A 22,424-nucleotide genomic window follows, 5' to 3' on the forward strand; every position below is an offset into this window, starting at 1 on the left:
TTCTTGCTCAGGGACTCTGCGCAAGAGGACTACCTCTTCTCTGTGAGCTTCCGTCGCTACAACAGATCCCTGCATGCCCGAATTGAACAGTGGAATCACAACTTTAGTTTTGACGCCCACGACCCATGTGTATTTCACTCCTCCACTGTAACAGGACTTTTGGAACATTATAAAGATCCCAGTTCTTGCATGTTTTTTGAACCATTGCTTACTATATCACTAAACAGGACTTTCCCTTTTAGCCTGCAGTATATCTGCCGTGCAGTAATCTGTAGATGCACTACATATGATGGAATTGATGGGCTCCCTTTACCATCAATGTTGCAGGATTTTTTGAAAGAGTATCATTATAAGCAAAAAGTTAGAGTTCGCTGGTTAGAACGAGAACCAGTCAAGGCAAAGTAAACTCTCCCGCCCCCAATGGGCATTAACTAGATCTGCTTTTATGTGCATCAGACAGTACACCTATAGCAAGCACACATATCAGTGTTAGGTGTTTTTCAGTGCAGTATGTAGGCTTAGTGTTAGTATCTGTCAGATGCGATCTGCTGTTACTTCCTCAGATAAACGTGGTGCCTATTGAGACAACAGAGGACAGAGCTACAGGTGTTCAGTAAGGCTACAAAGGCTACAAAGGCGTTTTGTCAACTGAGCGAACGGTTTGGTTTGTAATGACTATTGTAATTGAGTGAAGCAACTCGGGGGCATTTGCTATGAAGAATTCTATTTCTTACTGAAGAACAAATTATTAATATTAGATGAGTATTTCAACAGTGTGACTAATGTTTGAAATTGTTATTTTTTCTAAGAATTTTTCTATAACCTTCCAAAAGTAGCGCTGTTTGTAGTTACTAAAAATCAAGCTTTGGAAGTCCAAAAAATAAAGACTGCCTTCCTTGGAGAAAAAAGAAAAATGCAATTTTCTGGCCACAAGGGCAGAGTGCAGTTCACTTAAGTGTTGATATAGTTTATAGTCAGTCTCTTGTCTCTTCTGCAAAAGGTACTGTTAAGCCAACCAGGTTTTCTAAATAGTTGCTCTTAAAAGTTCAGGCTTACAAAGTTGGTAGTAGAATTTTATTTCAAGGCCTTAGGTATTAATTTTTTTGAATGAGTGCTTTAACTTAAAACACATTGGGAAGAGCTGCAATGTAGTCCTGTGTGTGACTTCTTAAGTTAGTACGTGCGGTCTACTCGTTGATTAGTTAAAGTTGGATCTTTTCCTGTGCCCATGATGCGTTTGTGAACCATGAAGAAAGTGAGACTAGAAGATGCCCAGACAAGTCCAGTGATAACAGCAGTGATATGCTGATGTTGAGATGATTGTTAAACTGCAGTGAACAATTTGGATGGCACTATTTAGCTCTTTGTTGTAAACGCTCATAGCTGAATCGCTTAAATACAATTTATAGAATTTCAGTGCAGTTAATTTCTAATGGAAAATCTGAAACCCTAATTGCAGATTTAAAAGGTACTGTACAACCGTTGTATCTGTAAATAACTTTACTTAGCACCTTTTTGTCACTTAGAATAGTATGCAATACTACTTGAGTGAGCTATTTTGGAAGTAATACCAAGTCCTAGTGTTTGCTTCTTAGTATTGAGCTGAATTTACAGTTCTGTCCTAGACATTTTGCACTAGTCAAATCCATTCTTGTGTCTTTTTGTTAATGTGCTCTGTACCACTGGTGAGTGCTCCTTGGTCTCCTTACCTGCTGCTACAGAAAGTTCTTTTACATCCTGATGGCTGTTGCCAAGGCTACAAAAAAGAAAAGCTATATTTGTATGCAACACTAACCCTTTGACTGCTAATGTACGTTTCTGCTTGCTGTGCCTTGTTATGGCTGCTTTTTTGTGCTAATAAAGTATGTTTGGTGTTCTCCTTGTATATCTGCTGTTTTATACATTTGCAACAATTTCTCTTGTAAATGGAATGGTATGGGGTTTTTCAATGAGCATTACCTGACAACCTACTATAGTTAATGCAGAATTACTGTACAGTCTAATATTGACTTACTCTCGGTAAGCTAACTCTAAATTTAATGCTACTCATCTTTCCAATTGTAATCACATATACCGTGGAACAGTATCTCTAGTTACTGCAAATTACTGTACAGTTTGGATTATAACACAAAACGAACAGAGAAATATTGACTAACCTATTGATTTCTCTGCTTGTAAATGGAAAATTGAAACTATCAATGACATGTTATAATAAATGAATATCTTTAGCCTTCCACTTCATCAGAAACAAGTTAAATGAAGTCTTGTGAACTGATAATACCTCAGCACCATTTATTGGTTTGGGGACCATTTTTATTAATCATAAATGCCCAAAATGTAGAACTTTAACCAAAGACTTGTCCATTTTTAAAGCAAAATGGGGATTGAGGGGACTTATAATTCCTGTTATTTCTAATAGAAGTCCCTGAAGAACATATACCAAAGTGTTCGAGAACGTCATCCAAACCTACTTTAAAGCATTATGTGCAATTAAGTTGTTATGACGTAATTATATTGCGTAATTGTTGGGTCCGTTTTCTTGATAATGTATCTGGAAAATAATCTCTTGGGAAAAAAAAGTTCTTACTGATTATTGGAGAAAGATTATATATGCAAGCAAGATCTTGTTTTAAAGAGGAAACTTGAAACTCCAAGAAAGCACTTGATGTTTTATATGCTTGTAGCAAATTGATGTTCTAATTGTAGTTTTATAGAAAATATTAATGCTTTTATGTATTTCAGAACTTTCATATGTTAAATGGAAATTGTTTTAAATGTGTAAATATTTGAGTTTTATGTAAGCATGTATACACTGTGCTAAAAGTCACATGTTTCAGTTTGTGTGTAATATTAATATGCAACCTTTGGTTTAAAATTTTTTTCTTAAAAAATTAGTGGCTTATGTTTTAAAAAAGAAAAAATCACCAGCATGAAATTGCACCTTAGTCTATATTCACTGTGTCTTTTTCTGAATCCCATTGTAGCCTGTCAACTAAATATTTGTTTTCATGGTCTTTTTGAAGTGCATTTTAATACAAACCAGGAAATTCTTTAGAAGTTTGGACACATCTTCATAGTAAAGTAATTAACCCAAGGAAAGGTTGGTCTGATTCCTATCCATTCTCATTCTTTCTTGCATGCATGCATTCATTCATTCATTCATTCTCTCTCTTTCTCTATCTGTGTATATCTACATACACACATGCACACACATATATATACACATATATTTATACATTTATGATGTTCATATTACTTTAAACAATATTGCCATCTGATTTAAAATCATTTAGAGGCCTTATTCTATATATATATACTATCCTTGTACCATTCAAATTTGGTTATCCACACCTAAAGTTTAGTTTTGCCAATACAGTCTTATTTGTAATATAGTCACCTTACAACAAGAAGGCATTCATCAGTATTTTCTGGCTAAACACAGTAAAAAATTTTTGAGGAAGAAACAGCTTGGTTTGAATATAGTTATTAAGAGACATTGTTAAATGTATATTTCTTCTCAACAAAAATTGAGCCCAAATAATCATACTCCACAAACTGCTCTCTGTTCTTATGGTCCATTGGAAGGTTTATGTAAGATTTATAATGGCTTGAGCCATAAAAATTGAAAAACTTGAATTCTGTGCTTCACTTTGACAAAATTCAGAGTTTATGAGCCTTTTTACTTGACGTTTTGATCTGGTTGCTATTCATTTTTATCTCAAGTTTCCTTTGCTAGCTGCCACTAAACACTAGTTTGGTCAGGTTTACTGAGATTGGTCTTAGTGGACTAATCCTTTATTTTTGTAGCAAAGAAAGCTATAAAGCTGCTTTTTGGTAGAGGCACAAAGGCTGAGAGTGAGTTAGCACTCTAGGGCCATCTCTGGGAGTGTGTTAACACAGGGAAACTCACACCAGTTCCTCCACTTACTCTGTAGCCCAGCACAGGCACACAAAGGGCTGACTTCAAGGTGAAAAGCCTCCAAAGGGGACAGTAATGTTTAGTGTGTGTATACATAAACACCACGTAGCTATGAGGCTCAGGCTCAGGCTTTTTTTCATATTTTTGCAACGGTTGATACAGAACACAGACTTTTAAAATGTGGTATGTTCTAAGAAGATTTGGGGTTGGAGTTTTTGTGGGAGGTACTTGGTTGTTGGGGTTTTTTTGAGGAGGCTGGAGTGGAGGAGTTGCCATTGTAAAAAGTATCGATCATTCAGAACAACTGTTTTCATGCCCAGGAAGCTTGAATGAATATTTAGATTCAACCACTCATTCACAAAGATTTATTGAAGACCCATGTGCCGGTCACCATCTTAGGTTATACATTGGGGTACAAGACAAAGTTATAGGGTCATTGGGGAATAATGACCTTAAAGGATGAGAAGAAAATCACCAAGATCAAAGAAAAGAGCATTTTGACGAACAAGAAAACTAAAAGTCTCAAAGTAGGAATGAGCTTATAGGACGAGAGAGAACGCGGTAAGACCGGAGTCCCGTGGGTGGTGGGGAATGGCAGGTGATAAGGTAGAGTGGCAAGGACTGTGAGCCCATAGAAAGGAATTTAGATTTTATTCTGAATGTGACGGTAAGCCCTTGGACAGTTTTAAGCAAGGGAATGACATGGTCTGCTTTCTATTTGCCTAGTAGATGGAAAACAGGCTATAGTGGGATAAAATAAGGGAGACTGTTGCAGTCATCTAGGTGAGAGATGGTGAGAGCCTGGACTGGGGTGGTAGTTGTAGGGAGAAGTCAGATTCAGGAGACCTTTATTGGTGGTGAAGCTGATAATTTGGTGATGGATTAGATGGGAAGAAAGAAACAATGACCGATTTCTGAGCAAAGGTGGTGATGCCATTAGTTGAGATTTCAGAAAACCAGTAGAGGAGCAAATTGGAGGGTGTAAATTGAATTCTGCCTTGGATATGTTGAGTTTTGAGATTCCTGTTAATTACCCCAACAGAGAGATTGAGCAGGCAGTTGGATATATGAATGTAGAATTGGTGTGGGCGGGGCGGGGGCGGAGGGAGTCACTATATGGATAGTATTTCAAACCAGAGACAGGATGGCAACAGCTAGGAATTTTACATGGGATTAAGTATTTCTTTTGGGGGAGAGAGTTATGGCAACATTTAGTTTGTCAATTCATGATTCTGTATCATTAGATATTTTTGAAAATCTAAAGGATTTGGTAGAGGTAGAGGATTTTGCCTTTCAAAAAGTTTTTAAATACTGAAATCATAAATCTTGCACTCAATTTTAAAATTTTATCCATGCCAAATTTGATTGTCATGCTTCCCATGTCAAATTAGTTTGTGTATCTTTCTTAGTGTAGATTTTTATGTGAGAAATGCAAGTTCGTTATGGAATGTTTAGGAAGTACTGAAGATTATAAAGAATCCGTGCCCCCCAAAATTTAAGAAACAGTCCATATTATCATTTTCTTTATCATTTCCCATCACCAACCCCAACCCTGCCGCTCCTAACTTCCATTTTTGTAATCTTCCAAGAGGTGACTGCTGTTAACATTTATTATGTTCCCTTCCATTATTTTTTCATGAGTTTTTACAGCGAAAGGTTTGAAAGTTTATAAGATATAGATACAGATAGATGCTAACATAAAGAAAAAGGAAGAGAGTTGCAGGCCTCAAATTACTTTGAGAGGGTATACAGATGTGCTCCAGATTCTACTCCTTACCTGATTCAGCAGGGACCTAGGCTTCTTACGTACCTTCAACTCTTGAGGCAGATCATTCAGTGGTTAGAGTAACTGACAGTGCAAAGGCCCAGTCACTGATGGTTTCTTAAAATTTCAGTAGGAGATCCCTTGCCTCATGGAACTTCTAAACTAGGAGGGTACACAAACAAATACAGAAATGTGTAATGATGAGAATATATTGGAAATAGACCAAGCAAAAAATAATTAGACAAAACCTGCTTACATACTTGATAAGGAAAAACAGAGAAGTGACCCAAGTGGAGGCAGGGTGATTTGGTGTCAGGTCTGTTTGATCACAAGAATGTCTGGTAATTGGACTTAACCCCGGGGCGGGGGGGTGGAGAGGCCAGGTGTGGAAATTGTAGTGGTCACTAGCAACTGATGAGGGGCAGTACTGAGGTAGAAGGATCTGTTGTTTGTGACATTTGAATGTCTGAATCTATCTAGGTTCTTAAGCAAGACAGTATTAGAAATTATGCCAGCAGCTGTAAAATGGATTATAACTGGGAGAGATTGGAGGCAGGAAGCCCTGTGAAATTTGCCTCGATCAGATTGCTAGCACTGGAATTAAACTGAGGAGTGCATCTGAGAGCAGTTGCAAGAGGGAAAAAAAAACATATTTTGGGGTAAAGAAAGGCAAGCAATTTGCTTGCCTAGGAGATTTTGAGTTAAATTTGTCATAGTTTCTCCAAATTCAAGCGAATCATATGGAAGCCAAGCTAGTATCTCCCATTTAATATAATCTGCATCCTATCTGTTTTTAAATTAAGCAAAATATGGAGAGTATATTTTTGAAAGGCACATTTTTAATGCAAAAGATGAATAAATATTTGATCAAATAAGGAAAACTTCATCACTCCTAGATGCACTTTCATAGAGAAAATGGGGAAATTAAAATCTAAAGGAACATCAAAAAAATTATCTGACAAAAATGCTAAAAGGATGGCAAGGTGAGATTGAAGAGGGAGTTAGTGAATTTAACCCCCCACACGCTATCATGACTGATGTAGGTTTTTTCGTTAATTTTAGTAAGTGAAAGCTGCACTGGATGTTTATTTCGTAGGAATGTATAATATTACCACCCGACATTTCTTTCTCTAGGTGTTTACTAAGCATCCCTTTCTAACTGTAAACCCAAGATTTTAGGGAATTTTTTTAACTTCAGGTAAATTTATCATTACACTAAATGGTTTAATCTTTTCTCATCTGTTTTAAAATACATACAATTAGGCACTTAATCCTACCTTTTATTGCTCCTATTTTTAGGATGAATTATTTGAAGTATATAGGGCTTTTCTTAAACCCCTTAAGATACTTTTCAAATTGAACAGTGATAATTATTTAAAACTTTGTTATCTAATTCTGTAAATATTTTGTAGGTGCCCTTGGGTGCAATTGAGACAGTATTGAATTTTTTTAAAATTTTTTATTGTTATGTTAATCACCATACATTACATCATTAGTTTTTGATGTAGTGTTCCATGATTCATTGTTTGTGCTTAACACCCAGTGCTCCATGCAGAACGTGCCCTCTTTAATACCCATCACCAGGCTAACCCATCCTCCCACCCCCCTCCCCTCTAGAACCCTCAGTTTGTTTTTCAGAGTCCATCGTCTCTCATGGTTCGTCTCCCCTTCCGATTTCCCCCCCTTCATTCTTCCCCTCCTGCTATCTTCTTCTTTTTTTCTTGTCTTAACATACATTGCATTATTTGTTTCAGAGGTACAGATCTGTGTATTCAACAGTCTTGCACAATTCACAGCGCTCACCATAGCACATACCCTCCCCAATGTCTAACACCCAGCCACCCCATCCCTCCCACCACCCCCCAACTCCAGCAACCCTCAGTTTGTTTCCTGAGATTAAGAATTCCTCATATCAGTGAGGTCATATGAGACAGTATTGAATTTTAACGACATTACAGGAATAGAGAAATATTTTGGTATAGTGGTTCCAACATTGTGGATGATATAAATTTGCAAATCCTATCTTTCAAACATTGTCTTAACTTAATAGCAGTCTCTTCCTGGATGATGATAATAAGATTAGAAGGCCAGTTGATTTCTAAAATTTGGCTATGCTAAATTCTCATCCTTCCAATAGTCAGAGAGTCTGAGAGGCAGTATCGTTAATTGGTGACATGAGCAAAACAAATGTAAGGGTCCACGTTTGATCTATAAACACTTATGTCAGAGGCTGGGTGATGTGCTGAATACTGGAGGGCAAGCTGCCAGAATAGCTTCCAGGCCCAGCAAACCATATATAACCTGGTGCAGCAGATCGATTATTCTGTAGGACATAGATTTACCTGAGCTGCCTGTGTCTAATCCTCTACGTGTCTTTGATACCTGACCTAGAGGGGTTAAGTAGCTTGTCCAAGGTCACAGAGAGAGTGAATGTCAGAGCTAGATTGAAACACAGGTCGGAGGCCAGAACTGAAGCCCTTAGCTGCTATACTTTTTGGATACTAATCTGGTCAGTCAAATTGATGTTTCTTCCAACACTCATTTTTTTATTGACATCTCAAGAGGACAGTAGATTTCCAACAACTGATAAAAATAGATTCTAAACCATTGGTGAAAGTGTTGAAAGAAGAGGCCACGAGAGTCTCCTTATTCCTATCTCCACTTCGTTACCCCTGCCTGTTTCTCCAACTTTTTCTAGCACTACTTTGCCCTTACTCACTGCTTTCCTGTCACACTCCCCTTTCGATGGCTCAAACACTCCAGTCTCTTTCCTACCTCAGGGCCTTTGCACATGTTGCTCCCTCCTGAAATTCTCATCTCCCCATTCTTCCACATAGCAAGATAGATTCTTTTTATTCTTTACACCTAACCTTAAATGTCACCTCCTCAGAGAGACCTGATCATGCCATTTAAAGACTTCCCTCATATTGTTCTCTATCTCTGCCCTGCCTTTGTTTCCTTCATAGTCTTTATTACAAAAACTTGAATATATTTTGAGTTTTGGGGTTTTGACTCTCCCTCTTGAGAAATTCTGAGAAGAGAGACCATGTCTGTTTTGTTTGCTGTTCCATCCTCAGTGCCTAGCAGAGTGCTTAACACAGAGTAGAAACTTAATATTTGTTAAATGAGTGAATGAATTAACAGTCCACTTGTATTTATTTCTCCACTTTACTGACCGAAATATCATGAAAACCTTATTGCATGTCCTTCTAAAGTCTAGATTGCTCAACCTGTTTATATAATCTTTTAAGTTATTTTGTAATATGAGAGAAGGTAAGGTTAATCTGACATGAATTGTTCTTGGTGAGCCCGTGCAGGTTCCTGGAGATTACCACTTTCCTTTCTAAGTTCTCATGGGCCCTACATTTAGTAATCCATCCCAGAATGTTGCCCAGGATTATGTCAAGTTCATTGGTCTGCAGTTTGTGGAACCACCTGTTTCCCCTTTTTTAAAGACGGGAATCTCCTTTCTCTGGTCTTCCAGCGCGCCTTCTGTTTTCCTCAGCACCTCTGATGCCTCAGCCTTCAGAGACCTTATTTGGAGACTCTTAGTTCTCTGGGAAAAAAATTAACCTAGGCCAGGCTATTTGAACATATTTATAGCAGCTGTGTTTTTTCTAGAATCTCTTCACCCATTTGGACCATGAATGCCTTCTTGCCAGCATTTGTTCTGCCTTTTTCAGAAAAGGCAAAGTGTAATAGGAATCGGATAACTGAGCTTTCCCATCATCCATTAATAGTATACCACTGACTGTTCCTTCATTTATCATCTCCTTATCTCATGTGTAACTAAAACTGTGTGTATGTGTTTAAATCAAAATACTTTCCTAGTAGTAGGTTGGGTGTCTTTCCCAATGCACTTGGATCGTCTTTTTAAGTATGCCATAGTTGTGTAGCAAAAACAGGTGACTCTAAGATAGTTCCTCTTGAAAAGCTTGCCCTTTAAGATGCAGTGCAGGGGCACCTGGGTGGCTCAGTCGTTAAGCGTCTGCCTTCGGCTCAGGTCATGATCCCAGGGTCCTGGGATCGAGCCCCACATCGGGCTCCCTGCTCAGCAGGGAATCTGCTTCTCCCTCTCCCTATCCCCCTGCTTGTGTTCCCTCTCTCGCTGTGTCTCTCTCTGTCAAATAAATAAAATCTAAAAAAAAAAAAAAAAAAAAAGACGCAGTGCACCACTGTAGTCATGCTAAAAGTACAACTAAATATTTAAAGGAAGGCGGAGGAAGATCTTTCATTAAAGGAGAAAATTGGAAATACACCAAATCTGAAACTTTAAAAAGTTGTTTCCGAGTATAACACAAATAGTATAGATACAAAAAATGTAGATTGTGTTTTGTGCCTGAATATTCAGAATACAGGGCCCTGTGAGTGATAAAATCAAATAGACACATCTCTAGTCCCCCCCTTCATTTGTTTCCCTAATTTTGTTTTCATACTTAGTGTCCAAATCATCTTCCTCCTGCATATGCTGAGATTTTTTTAAGCATGCATGTTTTTTTTTCTTTCAGTTTTTTGGGTAGCTTCTAGTGAGTTCCAATACAAAAAAAGGTGTATACATAAAATAAGTACAAAAAAGAAGTGCTTTTATACTAACACCTTAAAGCTATTTAGAACTCCAGCGAAGCCACAAAAGAATGCTGCTTTGGAAATGGAGAAACATTCCAAGTATGGTGTGGTGTTTTCAAGTGGATTGTGGTTATAGTCTCAGTTCACTGAACCAAACCTCTAGTGGACTGATGCAGGATCACTAGTCCTTCAGTCCTTATGAACTGAGTGAAGAGATTCAAGGGGACTCAGAAGTTCATGTTTGAATGGAAGAAATGCAGAGACTGTGTTCTCTCATGGTTTGGGCACAAAGCTGTCCATCCAGGTAGCTTTAAAAAAGAGACAAGAAAATAATCCGATGGCCTTGCTGTGATGAATGGGGAAACCCATGAGTAAGACCCAGGACAGATGAACGCTGGAAATACGAAGGCAACAATCATGGAGTCGGAGGTAACTGTATGTGAAAATACAGACCCTGGTTACATGGTACTAAAAGTCATTAAAAAAAAAAAAAAAGGTAGAGGGTGCCTGGGTGGCTCAGTTGGTTAAGCATCTGCCTTCGGCTCAGGTCATGATCCTGGGGTCCTGGGATTGAGCCCCACATTGGGCTCCCTGCTCAGCCGGGAGTCTGCTTCTCCCTCTGCCCCTCCTCCTGCTTGTGCATGCTCTCGCTCCCTCTCTCTCTCAAATAAAGAAGAAGGAAAACAGTGCCCTTGAAACCTTGTATGAGATTTGATGAGATTTTAGGGAATTGGCAGTTGGTGGGGTTGGAAAGACCCGCGTTCAGGTTCAGGAGCGTGTCATCTTGGTCAAGTCAGTTTCTCTTGGCCTTTGCTGCTTCTTGTCATGAACAAAACACTGTGGCCTTCTTGAAAGAAGTTCTTTAGATAGCATTTTTCTTCTAAAGAATTCACATTTATTTCAGAGCTGTGTAGCTATTGTCAGATTTTTTGGGTTGTGCTTCAGCTCAACTACCTACTACTAAACAGGTAAGCTTCTTGACTTCTCAGGCTTGGCTTCTTCATCTACCTTATCCACCTACCTTCTCGTGGTGTAGAAATACTATGTTGAATGGTCCTTGAGAAGTCACAGCATAGTGTCTGCCATGGAGTAAGTGCTCAATAAATGTTGTGATTGTTCTCTTTATCCTTACATCCATCATTATTATTCCATTAGTAGAAATACAGAGCTGAAACCTAGAGTACCTTACCAAATTGGTCTGTCTTTTTTCTGCTGAAGGCTGGGCTAAAATGTAAATTCAGCCCGTAGTTCTCCTATATACTGTTGGTTTAATGTGGGGTTTTATTGAAGGACACAGTCAAAATGTTGAAACGTCATCTCTAAATCTTCACAGGGAAGAAAATCTATAAAACTTCTTGCACGGAAAATTACTGGGAAGCAGATAGAATAAAGCCAACAATAATTCTGTTCAGATTTTATTTCAGTGCTCATAAGATGTTCCAGTCTTCCACAAAGCAAAAGAATTATCTTTGGATTTAATAGAAGTATAGTTATTATAAATTTAGTTCATGTTTTTACATCCTGGTAGAAATGTGGCAGTACACATAGAAAAGTTTCATTAATTCTTTTTCTCCAAATGCACCATTCCATGTTATAATCTTGGCTGTGACTCTAGGACCCGGGGACACACACACACACACACACACGGCATGGGGAGTGACTCCAGTGTGCCCTAAGACGTATTGCAGCCATCTTGTACCACCAACACAAATGATCACAACTGTGTCATCCTGTGGGAAATCCACATTGTTATCCCTTGCTGCCTGGGACTTTGAAAATGAATGTGGCTCCTTTCATGATTGAGATTTCTGGAAAAGTTCCCTAGTGTCCCCTTTTGTCTAATTAGTTTGGCACCTCCACATTTTACACATGGAATCATTGCTAGCTGTTACTATGGCCTTCTTGAGGGCAAAGACCTTACCATTATGTTTCCCAGCTGTATGCCTAGTGCCCAGCTCACTACTTGGCTCATGGTAGACACTCAGTAAATATTTGTTGAAAGAGTGAATTAATTTTCAAAAATAATTTAAGTATCTATTGTGCATATATTTTAAAAGTATAAAACATGGTCTTTTGCCCTAAAATTTTGTTCTCTTCAATTTGAAAGAATTGAAGAACAAGATGGCATTGTGTAACTTCTAGTTTTACCTTGCCTTATGTCAAAAACATTAATAAAAAGTCATTGTGCTTTATTCTAACCTTATGACTTAATTAGCTGACTGCCTTATAGTAAAAAGTCTCTGATTTTGTTAACTTTGAAATTGAGACTCAAACTTTTTAGGCCTTATTGCATCATTCTGCTGATTATATGCCCCCTTTAAATCATAAAGAGACTAGGGCACTTGGATGGCTCAGTTCGTTAAGCATCTGACTCTTGGTTTCGGCTCAAGTCGTGATTTCAGGGTCTTGAGATGGAGCCCCGTGTTGGACTCTGCATTTAGCACGGAATCTGCTTGAGACTCTCTCCCCTCGCCCCTCCCCCCACCGCCCCCCTCTCAAATGAACAAGTAAATCTTAAACAAAAAACCATAAAAAGACTGCATTCACATCTTCTGATTCTAGAAATGCTAGAGGTTTAGAAGACGCTAGTTTTGTTTTGAAGTTGAAGTGCCCGCCATTTGTTGAGAAGTGGGGCTCATATGACCTGTAGTGTAGCCATGAAAAGAGGGAAGTGCTTCTACCTCATTACCAAAGTTTTTCCTAAAAAAAGAGACCAGAGACAGTGGGACATAAGTGAAGGACTGCATAGCTGTCACTCCTGCATGTTTCTGGGTGTGGCCATCCAGAGTAGTACTTTCATTCTCTTAAGGCAAGATGTTTAGAATCTTGTCCTTGGGACCCACACTGGAGCAGTTTCTAATGGAATGTTCTAGAAACTATATTACACTTTTGAGGAATGTCTCTGAACACCATAATTCAGATCAAGCCAAAGAAAGTGGTATTTTGACTTCCAGTGTCCATCTTGTGCTTGCATCCTGGCCTGGGAAGCAGTGTGTATGCTCTTCAGAGCAGGGGGACATACTTCTCCCAAGCCTGTCAGCACGGGAAGGAAGGTCAAGGTGAATGGAGGGATTCCAAAACAAGCTACTTGGACTGGAATTCTAAGAATTGAAGCTCAATTCCACCTTAAATCATTGGATTCTTCTTTGAGTACAAGAAAGCTAATACCACATTTTTTTATACAATCAAACCAGAAAAATTCTGAAGAGAGAATAGTCCCCATCTCATGGGTGATTCCAGTTCTTTCAGGTAAAAAACTTTATAGTGTTTAGTCCTGATAATTTTATTCTGTGATTGAATGAAAAAGGATAACATTGAGTGACCCAAGATACACTTAACTTGAATTTTTTGGTTAAATATATTAAGTGACTAAAAACAAAAACCTTGGAAAAAGAATATCTCTCTACTTAGGAGGTCTCTTTGTCCAAAAAATGACTTCTTCAAGAAAAGACATATCCCAGCCCTTATAAAAGCTCTGCTCTAGGCACCGTCAGACATTCAGGTATAGCAATTCTGTGGCTTTTATCTATGCTATGTTCTCTTTTCTCTTTCTGGAATTAATTAGAAGAACCACCTCCCTCCTCTAACTGATGCATGCCTCAGGTCACTTGAGCCCATTTCCCTAAAATCCTAGGTTCCTGTCAGTTTAGGGCAATAGCTCCTAAACGTTTTGGTCTCAAGACTCTATTATACTCTATAAAAGTATTGATGACCCCCCCAAACCTTTTATTTGTTGATTTATCAATACTTATTATTTTAGAAATTAAGACAAATTAAAATGTATTTTTTTTAAAGATTTTATTTATTTATTTGACAGGGAGGCAGATAGCGAGAGCAGGAACACAAGCAGGGGGAGTGGGAGAGGGAGAAGCAGGCTTCCCGCCGAGCAGGGAGCCTGATGCGGGGCTAGATCCCAGGACCCGAAGATGGTGACCCAAACCAAAGACAGACGCTTAAAGACTGAGCCACCCAGGCGCCCATATATTTGTTATTTTGAAAATAATAAACCCATCATACATCAACATAAGTAACATTTTTTTTGAAATATAAATGTTTTGTAAAAATTTAGTGAGAAGAGCTGCACTGTTGTAATTTTTTTAAAGTCTCTTCAATATCTGGCTTAATAGAAGACAGCCAGCTACTCTTATCTGCCTCTGCATTCAATCTGTTGCAATATGTTGCTTTGGTTAAAACATATGAAGAAAATCTGGCCCCATGTAGATATGTAGTTGGAAAAGGAGAGGAGGAATTTAATAGCCTTTTCAAATAATTATGGATATTCTTCAGTTCTATTTTCTTCATTTTCTTACTTTGGACATAGATGCCGCAGGGCTGGATTGAAAGAGTGAGTCTTCTTGTCTCTTTGTTCTCAAGCCACTGATCCACCCGTACAGATGATAAAAATAACCTCTGATTTTTTTTATTTTCGAATAAGGAAATCTAAAGAAACATTTTAGATACAATTTTTTAAATTTGAAAATTTTCTGAAAAAAAATTAAAATTACTGCAAAAAATAACAATAAAGTATACTCATTTCTTGCTGAGTTTCCAAAGAGATGCAAGGAAAACTTTGGGATTTCAAAACAATGCATTGGACAATAATGAGGTTGTAGAAATTATAGCAGGTATAAGGAAAGATAGAACATAGTCCAAGTACTGCAAACAAGCTGGGTTAATGTCTGAAAATATGCATATTTATACCCTCAACCTACCACCTTAGAAAGTTCTAGAAAACACAAAACACACATTCCATTACTTGCCAGAGCAGTGTCATTATACACCACATGTCCTCTGGAAAACTCCACTATATACTCATGAGAGAAAGAATAAATAAAAAGCAAATAATGTCCTAATATTATTATGAAATAGTTTAGACCCCACAGACCCCCTGAAAAGGTCTTCGAGCCCCCAGGAGCTCCCACACTACACTCTAGGGAGCCAACTGTTTTGAATGAGTTTAAATTATCTTAAATATGCCAAGTGGGGTAGAGGGGTGGGGAGTGTGCTACTTTTCCCTTGTTTGATGCACCTGTAGAGCCTAAAATTGGATCACAGGAGTTGCTGATGCTTTGAATGAAATGACTGGTGGCTCCCGAGGTTAACGCTTCAAGAGTGGTGGATTCTAACTTGGATCCAGTAACTCCTTCCACCTTTGCAATATGACTCCGGGAGCCCATTCAGTAGCTAGAAATAGCTGCTTTGCTGATTGGAACGTGAATGAACTTAAATTCCCACATTTCGCTCCTCTAGATCCCTCCACAAGCACTAATTTTACTTCAGATAGGAAACAGTAGCAGCCAGAAATCTCTGTATGTGGCTGGAATTTAACCGCTTTACATATTGAACTGACCTCTTTTTTTTTTTTTTAAAGATTTTATTTATTTATTTGAGACAGAGAGAATGAGAGACAGAGAGCATGAGAGGGAGGAGGGTCAGAGGGAGAAGCAGACCCCCCGCCGAGCAGGGGCCCGATGCGGGACTCGATCCCGGGACTCCAGGATCATGACCCGAGCCGAAGGCAGTCGCCCAACCAACTGAGCCACCCAGGCGCCCCTTGAACTGACCTCTTAAAGGAAATTTCCTTTGGTTCAATACAAAATATGTGAGTACATACCAAGCACCCAATACTATCTAGGCACTTCAGGGAATAAAAAATGTACATATCCCTACTCCTCAATTATTAATTTTGCAAAGGCTTGTATATAAAACAAAGGATTTACAAAAATGTATACGTGTTGCACCAAATGTAGGTTATGAGCAGTGAGAATAGGGATTTGGGGTTTTGCAAAAGTGATAAATAGAGGCTGGGTGGAGGGCCTATTTCAGGGGATTCATGATTTGGACAAAGGTACTGAAGCTGGAAGCTGAAGCCAAGCCTGAGGGACTGGAGGTCAGTGGGACTATAAATATTTGCACACAGCCACATCCAGCAGTGGAGAGGTGGAGGGAAAGGGCTGGAATTTCTTCTTCACCTTCCTACCCTCAAACTGCCTTTAGTTGAGCAAGGAGGATAGAAAGGGAACTGAGAGAAACGGGGGAGGCAGCACAGGGAGGTGGGAAGGAAACTCCAGAGTGAGTAACAGCCAAAAAAGATAGTCGAAATGCAATGACCAAGAATATAAGGGTACCATGGTCTGTGGTAGACGAGATGCACCAGCTAGATCCCAGAAGGAACCTGCTGCCCATCTAGGGGCAGCGTGGGCAGTAGTCGGCTTCCCGGGGCCAGCTCCTTCAGGGTCAGCCTCAGCAGCAAGGAGCCGCCATGTCGAGGCCATGCCCTTCCAATCGGTAACAGAAAGGCAGGAATGTAAAGGCACAGGCAGCTATTTTAATTTTTTTAAAATTATTTCTTTAAGTAAACCAAAAAAAAAAACTGGGACATCTGGCTGGCTCAGTTGGTGGAGCATGCAACTTTTGATCTCAGGGTCGCGAGTTCAAGCCCCACGTTGGGTATAGAGTTTACTTTAAAAAAAAAAAAAGGCAGAGCAATTTTAGACGACTCTGGGGGACGGTATTTGCTTCAGAGCTCCCTGCTGATTGGCCAAGACCTCACTGCCCTGCAGCTTCTCCCTTTGTCCCATCCTTTCTCCCTCTTCCCATCACAAGTGTGGATTCCTAAGAGTAACTTGCACCCCAAGTCCTGCCTCAGTATCTGATTCTGGGAAATCTAACCTGTGACATTCTCTCATCCGGAGCTGAATACCTATATGTGCGTGTGTGTGTGTGTGTGTGTGTGTGTGTGTTTATGTATATGGCTATATGCTTATGGATACATATAATATTTATTACTTTCCTCCATTCAATAGTACACTGCCCACCAATAATCAGCAAATTGTGTTTTCAACCTGTTGGCTTATTTATTCTAAATACAGCTATTTTTTCCTCTAATACAAATCTTTGTTGCCAAAAAAAATTTTATAATGGCAAAGTGTTTTATTTTTCTCATTCATCCCAATGTCATTTTTGCCCAACTTTGGGGTATTAAAATCCTCAATACACATCATTTGTTCAGAATAGCAGGGTAAGACATAAACAGATGCAATCAGCTAACTTACTGATCACTGTGGACATTAGCGGCCACTTGCAATGTCACAACTGTGAATGTTAACACCAGGCTCTCCAAACCTGATCAGGAGATGGGATGCTGCTTGCTTAAAACGGGACCCACAGGACAGATACTCAGCTTCAGATCCCTGCACCCAGCATCATTGTTTTGGCCTGAGTAGTGTTAATCATAAATATGAGTAGTTCTTGGCAAGAATGGAATGTATTCCATTCGAAACTTCAAAACTATGCTATGTGGAAGGTTGAAAGCCACTTTCTCAACAGACAGATGGGCAGATGAGCTGGTCAGATTGCGCTGGATCTGTTTGCAGGGAACTCAGGCCAGGTCAAGCCTTTTCTGAAAGACCCTCCATCAAATCAGGAGTTGGACGAGAGGGTCCCTAAGCCTGTGCTGTTTTGCTACATAGGTTATTTTGGGTCCTGATAAGTAGATCAAAATGGTGATTTTTGTGTTTTATTTTAGGCAAGGCTTTTTGTGTAAAACAACAAGCAAATGTAACACCCCTGAAATTCATCCCGAGAAATAAGCATTACATTTCATGGAGCCTCAGGTTGGGGGACAACCCTGGGCTTGACTGTGAGGCAGGCAGAGGCCACGGCCAACGTTCTTTCCACCTCTCCTGTCCTTGCCCTGGCCTGGTTACTCAGGCCTGCCTTTCCCCTAGCCTGCTCTCTCACCTCAGCTCCCGGGTATCACTTCCACAGGCCACTGCTCCACTGACTCCCCAGGGCCACGAAATGCAATCCAGATCCCTTAAGCTGACCCACCACAGCCTCTGTGGTCTGACCACTGACCACCTTCCCACCCCCCTCTGGCCACTCTCCCCCACAATGTGCTCGGCGCGCCAACCACTCTGGGATTCTCACAACCCTGAACACCCACTCACTCCCTCAGCCCTGCCTCTTCGCCTACTGTTCTTTGTCCTTTTCCTGCCCTTCCCTCTGTCCACTCAGCCCCATCTGCCTGGCAAAGCACTGCTCAGCCCCAGGCCCCATTACCCCCTCTGTTGTTTTCTCTGACACCCACCACCCACTCCGGGTTCCCTTTGTCTTCTGGCTATTCCTCCATTGTAACAGATTTGTGCATTAGAGCCTATTGATTTTTCATTCTGGACACTTCCGCCAATTGTGAGTGCCTGAAGAGTAGGAACTGTATCTAGTTCACCTTTGTGTTACCAGCCCTGTCTCAGTGCCTGACACATGGTCAGCATGTAGGAAGTTGAATGAATGGATTCCCTGCCCCACCCCCACGCACATGCTCCAACTCTACTGAAAGAACTGGTTATGTCCTATTTTGTTTACTTATTTTGATGTCTTTCCTTCTGGTCAAAGCATCCCCAACAAATGGGAGAAGTCCAAAGAGTGCTTTCCAGACAAATCATGCCAACCACAACGCTCAGCATCTGTAAGTAAGTAATACGACCTCACTGAAATAAGGAATAGAGCCCTACTAACTGGCAATACTCTGCCTTTCCTTTCTAACCCATTAGCAGCAATTTCAAGAGAGTGAGAAGAGACATGGGGGAGGGAAAAATGGGTCTCTCAATGCCCGCAAGTCACAGAATGTGGGGAGGGGGCAGTCTAAATGTCGGTACCCCACCCCCCAAATTCCTATGTTGAAATCTAACAGGCAAAGGTGATGGTATTCGGAGGTGGGGCCTTTAGGAGGTGCTCAAGTCGTGAGAGTGGAATCCTCAGACACAGGAGTAGTGCCTTATAAGAGAGCCTCCAGAGAGCCTCCTAGCATCTTCCGTCATGTGGGGATACAACCAGAAGTCTGCGACCCAGAAGATGGCCCTCACCCAACCATGCTATCACCCTGATCTGACTTCCAGCTCAGACAGTGAGCAATAATGTCTACTGTTTGTCAGTCACCCAGTCTGTGGTATGTTGTTATAGCAGCCTGAACGGACCAAATCAGGGGGCCTCCTGCTTATAGACCTGGCTAAGTATGACTCCCAGAGGATAAAAAAGGGATGATCTCAGCTCTTTGCCCAGCTAAAAGCATGTCCAAGGGTATCCATATAGGACACTAAAAGGTAGAAGGAAACCCTGGGAAGGCGGGGTCGAGTGAAGCTGAAGGAGTGAGCTGAAGTTGGTAGAGTTTCCCTCACCTGCAGGTTTCACAGGTATGATTGATGTCTGAATTGTCCAGGGGGGCTGCAGGGCGGGCCCAAGGGGAAGCCTTCCACTAGGACTGGGAAACACAAGAGGTGTGGGAAAATGTGTCTGAGAAGCTCATCAGGCACAAATGTATTTGCTGCCAGCCTAGGAAATTGTTAAATTCATACCGCAAGCACCTGTTACTGAAAACATCCTGGTGAAATTGCCTGCTGAAGCAGAAAAACGAGCTTTGCGCAACTCTTGAGGAAGACCATGTACTCATGTGTGAGCCACCGCCACCCCCTCTCCTCAGCACTTAGCATCTGTGCTTCCCGAGGCCCTGTGCCACTCTGCTCTGCCTGCTGGGTTTCAGCTAGGGTATGAGCTCCTTGACAGCAAGGTCTTCACTGTCGCCTCCATCTCTTGTGTTGGGCACATAGGCGCTGCTCATTAGATGAGTGTCTAGTTGGATGGGAAGACTGAAGCTGATGCCCCCCCATGCAGCAGCATGGGGAGTCCGGCAAGAGCTGCCCCTCATCGCGCTCGCTGTTGCACCAGACATACATGTTACCTCTTCTTACCCTCAACACAACCCTCTAGGGTGAGTGCTCTTATTATCCCCAGTTTACGGATGTGCACACTGAGGCTTGGGGAAGTGAAGCAGCTAGTCTGAGGTCACAGAGCTAGAAATTGGTGAAGCTGAAACTTAAACTCAAGAATTTGCACTTCTGGTATTGCCTGAGAAAGACCCTACCAGACCACCCCCCGCCCCTGCAGATGGTAACTGAAAACTCTGAACAGAATACAAACGACTCCAAACTAAAGTAAAAGACAACTATCTGAAGGCACTCGTGAGTGATCAGAAGCAGGCAGATCGTGGTGAGGAGGCCATGCCTGTGGGAGGGGAGTTGTGTGGAAAGAGGGTCCATTTCCACAGCTTCCTGGCCCTCGACTGGCATGGGGCGCTGGGGGTGCTGGGGTCCCTCAGCATGGCATATGGGGTGCTGGTAGATGAAGTGCTGTCCTTCCGGGATGTGGAAGCCTGAGGGCAGGGGAAGCACACATGCTGGGGGAGGATCCCCAGATTCTGCCTGCCTCCCTCTCTACCGACCCCTGCATCACACATGTGTGGAGCAAAGCCAAGCAGCCCTGCAGAGGACAGAGGAGCTCAACTGATCTCAGAAGTGCTGGCCAGGAAAGAGTCGGTTGCAGCTGGAGTCCAACAAAGATACGTGTCCGCTTTAAAAGAGAAAAAGAAGAAAGGAAGGAAAAAATTTTTTTAAAGAAAAAAGACTCATCAGGATAAAATAACATAATCCAGAATCCAGAGTCTCTATACTTTACCCTTGATAATGTCCAGGAATCTAAAAATACCCAATGTACCAAGAACCAAGAATATGGAACACATTCTCAAGAGAAAAGAATATTAATAGCAAAAAAACAAAAAACAAAAAACCCTGAGCTGAACTGGATGTGGAATTAGCAGACAAGAACTTTAAAGCAGTTATCATTGTAACTATCCTCAAAGAAGTAAAAGAAAATATGCTCAAAAGAAAATATGAATCAAGACAGGAAATTTCAGCAGGTAAATAGAAACAAAAATAGATACTCCTCGATCTACTGGATAGAAAAATCTACTGGATAAATTTAACAGCAGAATGGAGACAGAGAGAAAAGTAAGAGAACCTGAAGATAGATCAATAGAAATTATCCAATAGGAAACAGAGTTTTGGTTTTTTTTTTAAAGATTGACAACATAAATGGAGCCTCAGAGATCTCTCAGATAATATCAGCCTAAAATACGTGTCATTGAAATTCCAAAAGGAAAGGAGAGAGAAAATAGGACAGAAAAAAAATACTTGAAGAACTAATGACTGGAAATTTCCCAAATTTGATGAAAGCATAAATTTATAGCTTCAAAGTATTCAGAGAACATCAAGCAGGCTGTGCTAAAGCATATTAGGGTCAAACTATCGGAAGCCAAACATAAAGGACAAACCTTGCAGAGGTAGCAAGAAAAGAACAACATTTTACGTACAGGGAACAACACTTCAATAAGGAGCTGACTTTTCATTAGAAACTATGAAGGCCAGGAGAGAGGAGAACAAGAGTTCCGAAGAGCTAAAAGGAAATCTATCAGCCCAAACATTTATAGTGGGCCAAAATATCCCTCATGAATGTAGGCAACATTAAGGACATTTTCGATGAAAGAAAACTAAGAGATTTTGACACCAGCACAAAGAAATGCTAAAGGCAGTTGGGTTTTTTTTGTTTTGTTTTTTTTGTGTGTTTTTTTTTTTTCCAGACAGAAGGAAATGATATCAGAATGAAACTCAAATCACCAGAAAGGAATGAAGCAGAAAGAGTAGCTAGGCGGCCTGAGAGCCCGCTTCCTCTGGGGGCCCAAGTTGGCCTCAGAAGTCAGAGACAAGACTGCTAGCTTCCCAAACGGCCAACGTCTATCTGTTAAAACTAAATGCCGCTTACAATAGAATTTTAAAAAGCATCAGGTACCTAGGAATAAATCTAACCAAAACTGCTCAAGGAAAACTGAAACCACTGCTAGGGAGAAGAAAAGGAAGGAGTGGACGAGGCCATTGGAGTGAGTTTGGAGGACCCCCGTGGCAGAGCCTGCGTGGGCTCTGTGCCCCAGGGTCGGGTCCAGGATGGGGTAGAAAACGTTGGCCCCTCTTGCCACTCTCCAGCTCTTGAGTTTATGTTACCTGTCCAGCCACCTAGAGACAGTCCAACTGCTCTCTTGCCAAATTCATACTCTAAATTTCTAGGTTAGCCCACCCCTGAAACAATTAACCATAACCATAACCACAGCCATGAGTTATTGCACAGAGTAGCTACCAGGGCTGATTGCTGTTACCAAATGAGTTGGTGGGAGGCAGTTTCCACAAAGTGAGGGGGAAGGCATCTCATTTGGTGTCTAGTACAGCAAAAGGAGAAAGGAGATCCTGCTAGACTTTTTTGCAGGCAAATGCTGTGGGTAATAAAATA

The 22,424-nt window shown here is 40.7% G+C and overlaps 2 long non-coding RNA genes across 5 annotated transcripts in view; one reads left to right on the top strand and one right to left on the bottom strand.

The window, feature by feature from the left end:
- LOC145723890 (uncharacterized) overlaps nucleotides 1–22,424 on the bottom strand; it is a 1,084,435-nt gene that overhangs the window by 937,942 nt on the left and 124,069 nt on the right. The window lies entirely within an intron of this gene.
- LOC115937135 (uncharacterized) overlaps nucleotides 7–22,424 on the top strand; it is a 55,675-nt gene continuing 33,257 nt past the window's right edge. Inside the window, exons 1-2 of one of the 2 annotated variants that reach the window (XR_014149268.1) lie at nucleotides 7–10,679; nucleotides 18,648–18,724. This is a non-coding gene — a long non-coding RNA (uncharacterized LOC115937135). The remainder of the gene's footprint in view (nucleotides 10,680–18,647; nucleotides 18,725–22,424) is intronic. The other variant, XR_014149270.1, reaches the window with a different exon arrangement.

This window comes from Leptonychotes weddellii, chromosome 10, assembly GCF_054177405.1.
Source record: "Leptonychotes weddellii isolate Sample4059 chromosome 10, ASM5417740v2, whole genome shotgun sequence".
NCBI classification, from domain to species: domain Eukaryota; kingdom Metazoa; phylum Chordata; class Mammalia; order Carnivora; family Phocidae; genus Leptonychotes; species Leptonychotes weddellii.